This window comes from Cyprinus carpio, chromosome B6 (genome assembly GCF_018340385.1).
Source record: "Cyprinus carpio isolate SPL01 chromosome B6, ASM1834038v1, whole genome shotgun sequence".
Classification (NCBI taxonomy): domain Eukaryota; kingdom Metazoa; phylum Chordata; class Actinopteri; order Cypriniformes; family Cyprinidae; genus Cyprinus; species Cyprinus carpio.
The window spans coordinates 14,837,742-14,843,950 of NC_056602.1; positions in this window are offsets into that span (position 1 = coordinate 14,837,742).

A 6,209-nucleotide genomic window follows, 5' to 3' on the forward strand; every position below is an offset into this window, starting at 1 on the left:
CTGAATAGTTTGAAAACACTACACTACTGATTTTTTGGTTTGTTTTAAATCATCAAGGATGCATTAAATTGGTCAAAAGTGACAGTAAAGTCTTTTATGATGATGTTACACTGAATATTATTTATGTTACTTGAACAAAATCAGCATATTAGGATGATTTCTAAAGGAACATGTGACACTGAAAACTGGTGTAATGACTGCAGAAAATTCAACTGGAATAAATTGTGTTTGAAAAATGCACATTAAAATTAAAAGGTTATTAATGTTATTAAATTGCAAATTATTCGTTTTTTAACAAATAAATGGTTTAAAAGTTTTCAAACCAACTAACAGGCTTTCAAATGTAAGCTTTGCAATAGTACTTTTCTATTGTATATAAACTGAATTCTTCGATCTTTTAGCCAAACAACAAGTGCAAATAAAACAGATAAACATGAAAACCACAGAATACAAGAGAAACGAGTCTGGCACAATGCAAATAATCTTATCTATGATATTAAATATATATAATGCAGGCCACTTGTATGACTCATAATCAATACTAATCACGAATGTAATTACATGTTGATGCTTAGCAGCACCATTGATTTTTTCCTTTTCTTTTTTCTGTTTATATTCAGTCTGTATCTGTTTCTTTTTAAGTTGGAACAACAACAGCCTAATGCATAAAAATGCACAAATGTCACCGAAGAGCTCATATGACCTATAGAGATACAGTATATTGAGTGGTCAATAGTATACAATTTTCACACTTCACACTTTTTTTAAAATTGTTATTAAAGATCTCCTAAACCACAAGTCTTTATCCCACCTTCAAAGAACAAAATATCCATTTGATTGCTCAGGACCACTTACAACCAGGTTTTACTTTTAAAACACAGTAACAAGGTTTGAAGGACTCTAGTCTAGGACAAAGTCAGCTTCACTGTTAATGCAGTATTTAGTCCCATACTCTAATGCATATTAAGTTGCTAAAATCTTGTATTAGGCCCGTGTATATACCGCATAAGGGCCAGGTCTGGTCAGGTTGACTGCTGGTCAGTATCAGAATATACAAATTAGCTGGAAGTAAAAATAAAACATTGCATTTGTTCCCACATAAAATACTAGCTAAAATACATTTGGACACATTTTATTTTAAGGTCCAATTCTTCCTATTAACAACCCATTAACTACGACCTTTGCCTCAATAAACTCCTAATTTGCTGCTTATTAATAGTTTGTAAGGTAGTTGTTAAGTTTAGGTATTGGGTAGGATTAGGGATGTAGAATATGGTCATGCAGATATTGTACTTTATAAGTACTAATAAAAAGCCAATATGTTAATAATAGGCATGCTAATAAGCAACTAGTTAAAAGTGAGAATTGGTCCCTATACTAAAGTGTTACCATGTATTTTGTTTATTTTAAATTTTATGACACATTACTGTTTTGCATCAGAGTTTGTCTTTCCAGTTTTAATTATGCAAGCTACTAATATAATCATCATGAACCTTGCAGACTTTGTCAAATTCAGTGATTAGGTCTCAGAAGCAGTCATAATTTTATGAATATTATAAATCCACTCATTTAAAAGAGAACTTTGTTTCTCTGTAGACTTACAGAGTACACCCTGACTCCCAATAGTTGCGTAGAAGTATCATCTGATTGCTTGTGATTTTCATTTTTTTGTGTACCAAATGCATAGGACGGTGAGTGAACAGGTTGTGCTCGCTGTCATATAATATCATTTACATACTTTACACATCAGTATTTAAGCATCACATCACTTCAGAGTATTACTATTTAGTATCGCATTGATGTCATTATGATGATGATTATGATTAAGAAGTCCTAGATTTCAACAGAAAACCTTGTTTATACGTTTAATAATATTCATTAACACAACTATAAGGCAACTCACACTTGTTTTTTTTTATGAATAACAATTTGTCTGAACACTCAGTCCTCAAAAGATGATTATAGCCACTTCACTGTTCAAAAAGGAAGAAAAATCCACATGTGATGTTTATATAGTGGATATTCTAGTCATATGGGGTCCATGTCTTAACAAGTCTAATTAGTCTATGATAGGCAGCAGTGTATTTCCCTTTCTTAAGTATTCATGGAAGCCAGTGATCTGACAAATGGAATTTTTCAGCTCCGCAGAACCTTGAATCGCACACACATACACACACCTTCTTCTTGCTGATAATCCTGTTTATGTCTGCCTTATGGAGTCCAGGTGCAAGACACCACAGTAACTAAACACTTTCCAACACACCTATTTGCACACACAAAGACAGAAAACACAAGACATATTTTACATTTCCGGGGCATTCTAGAGTCATGGATATAAACTGGTGGGTCAAGAACCAAACGTGGATCACAGTATGTTCAGAGAAAAAACAAGCAGAAGAAAAACAAAGACAAATAAAATAAAGCTATATAAAAATAAGATGCAACTACATTATCATATCTTCCATAGTGTAGCAACATCTACACTTCCCATATATCTTGTTGTTTATGTCAAAGATTATGCTGTACTCTATTTTTGCCAAATTTGTCAATAGCCACACTAAACTACATTAAATGCAGATTCACTTGCAGCCGTCAAAATTTAAAAACTATCAATCACATCTTGCTGTTTTTTATGCCAAGGGGCTGCAATGGAGGGTCTGCAAAAATTGAGAGGAAAAAATATTTTTTGAGGGCATTAATGGGTTTAAGATAAGATATTTTTAAATCCACATCTGCCAAATTTGATAAAAAAAAAAAAAAAAAACCAACAACATTTCATTCTACTAGTTTTTAACAGTATGAAAAAACAATATGCATAGATAGATAGTTGTTTGTTTGTTTTACGTTTCTACACAAACAGTTTTAAGACGCCATTCGGTCATCACTCTACGTCCAATGTTGTGAAGTAAAGCCAGCTGAGGACCACAGCTCTAAAGGACACACAGATGCTTACAACAAGTTATTGTACGGCAGGAACCCTGATTCTCTCTCACACAGGGACTCATGTTTTGTAGTGGGGTCATGGTTGGGCTGAGGTGTCTGTGGGTCATCTCGTCTGAATCTCTCAGCCTTGGCTTCTACAAAAGGCCTCTCTACCTGGCAATTCATCAGGTGCTGGAAGTGCAATGCCACGGCCACTTCCATAAAAAGAAGGTCAGCTCGATAAAGGCACAGCTTATTGTGAAGCAAAGACAATTCGACATCATTCAACATCGCCCGGCCCATTATACTCCATCTTTGTGACTATGCTCCCTTGATCCATGCTTGAATCCCTTCTGTATGTAGACAGCCACTGTGAGAGTGACGCACACCCAGCATTGGGAGAATCCAGGCCCCCTGCTCTTGCCTGCGAGGGATGAGGCAGTTCCTTCTATCAGTCTCAGGGGGCAGAACCTTAGAGGAGGCTTTCCATATTCACTTGAACCAGACGTCCAAGCACTTCCTCTCCCTTTCACATGTTTTCTCTCTATCAGTTTCTCCTTTTTCATTGCATTTTTCTCTCTTGCTCTCTTTCTTTCTCACTCTCTCTCTCTTCTGTCACCCCCTGCCTTGGAGGCTGACAGACAGACGGACTGATGTTATCAGCCGAGCATCTCCAGCTCTGGGGCCCCAATCATTCTCCACAAACAGCCCAGCGCTCCCACCCAGGCTCCCCCAGCCCGCCTCTGCCACTCTCCCCTCTGATAAGGCCCAATATCAGTGACGGAACATATTTTATGTATGAAATGCATCCCACAACAAGCAGTCAAGCATTAGGTTTGTTTAAATAGATGATGTTTATCAGGTATTCTCTTTTTAACAGATAGTTTGACATTGTTCTCTCTCTCTCACTCACTTTCTCTTCCTTGCTAACCATCTTAATGTACTGTTTAGTCGGTGGGTTTTTGGAGGGGCTGCAGGGGTAGATACCCCAGTACTACATTATTTTAATTGTGGGTCAGGGATTAGCAGTCCTGCTGTTTGCATCACTGAATCAGACTTTAAAACCATCTCAGTCAGGAAAGCCTCCATTTTTTCTCTATTTACAAATCTATTTTTCTGAGCACACCCGTCACAAGATTACGTGCCTCGGATTTTCGCTCGTCAAGCAGATGACACTTTTTTCCCCCTCTGCAGGTTGTTGATCGCATCAGATATTGGATGACTTCCCATTTAGGACTGAGGCAATGGTTGTCAGTTTGTGGCCAACATTTCTGTGACGAATAAAATAAGATCTTAGAAATGCCATAAGACCGTCTGACATAATAGTTTGTGTGCGGATGAAATTCAAATTCCTTCTTTCACTTGAACAGTAGACGGTGCGAGGAACAGATTACTTGAAAAAGTGAAACACTTTCAATTCTAAGCACTTTGACTCACTAGTTTATTTAATTTGTCCTTCGACAAATGTATAATAATATACATATATGCTTCACAGAAGATTTTTGTCCTTTTTTCCCCCTGAAATGTCAAAACGCTTCCATCACAGAGTCATTTCCATCTGAAATTATGTACTTTGTTTGATAACATTCTGCTGTGAAAATGACATTTTTTGGAATTTTTTCTAAATGCAATAAAATTATAAAGATTCAAATCATATTTAAATTATATTTACTGTACTCCAACTTCAGTGGAAATGACATCACAACAGAAAGTCAAAATTTGTCTGAAACTTGATAGAAACCATGTAATACAATAAATATATCAATGGCTTGTGTGTAATATATATATATATATATATATATATATATAGTAATTGTACACACACAATTACACACACATCACACATATATATAGTTTAAACATCATCAGCCTAATGCATAAAACTGCACATTTGTCACCGCACAGCTCATATGACCTAGAGATACAGCACACTGAGCGACCAATAGTTGAAAAATTGTTGTAAAAAACAAACATTTACTGTATAAGAGTCTGTAGGTGTTCCATTGCATTGTTCTTCTTCCTTTTTCCATCAACTAGACAAGTGCAAAAAGGTCAAGCTTCATACTGCTAGTATTGTTAGCATGTTTAGCGCTGTCCCCTTGGGCCATACAGATTTTCAGAGTGTACATCAAATGGGACCAGGCCCCCAAAATACTCTGGGGAGTAGATCACAACCCACATGAACCCAACGCATACACAAAGCACACACACTGGTCATTACCATAACAAGCCAGTGTGTTTCTGCAGATACACTTGTTTGGGTTAGGTGGGGGGTACAGAGGGGCGATGGGTCCCCAGCTTTATTTCAATAACAACAGACAAACACAACGGCCACGTCGTCAGGCTTTAAATCACATGGCAGCGTCCTGATCTACTGATAAGGAGCAGATGCTAGTGAAAAGCTAACGGCATGGACGCCCAGTGCTCTTCATTTTGTTCGCATTACTTTTTGAAAGAAGACACTTGCGACTCCACAAACCACATAATAGACTAACTACACTATTGCTGACAAAAGCTTGTATTTATAGAGGGAGAGAATGCGGAAAGGGAGAATGAGAGGAAAACAATATCTCTAGTAATGAAGAGTATCTGTAAACTCAACATATTGCATTACAACATCTAATGTTTCTTAGATCTATGAAACCCATTTTTGTCCTAGTTCACAAAAAAACAACAACAACAACAACAACAACAACAAAACGATCATTTGTCGACTCCTTTTCTACCATGAGCATGTTTACATTTTTTGGTGAGCAAAGTGTTAGAGTGATACAACTTTCCTGGAAACAATGTAGAAAAAAGTATCATCTTATTAAAAGAATTAAATTCTTAAAAAAAAAAAAAAAAAAAAAAAAAATCTTATTTTAACAACAACAACAACAAAAAATTACTGTACCAATACTGCTTCACTATTTATGTTTGAAAAAGTTTTATCAAAAAAAAAAGTCATGTGATCCAACAAATATATATAATTTTTTTTTAATTACATTTAAAAATAAAATACAATATATATATATATATATATATATATATATATATATATATATATATATATAATGATTAAGGTGTGCACACTTACATGTAGTCAAGATATAAGGTTGCTACTTTTTTCTTGATGTTTACACCACATGGCATTTTTAGAGTCATTAAATATTTAAACTTTTCTTAATAATGTTCAAATTATATGACACCCACATGAACACAAAAAGTAAGAACTTGAAAATTTAAGTTTTTTGATTTACCTTTTTTCATTATATGTTATTCAATATTGACTATTAAGAGCAGAA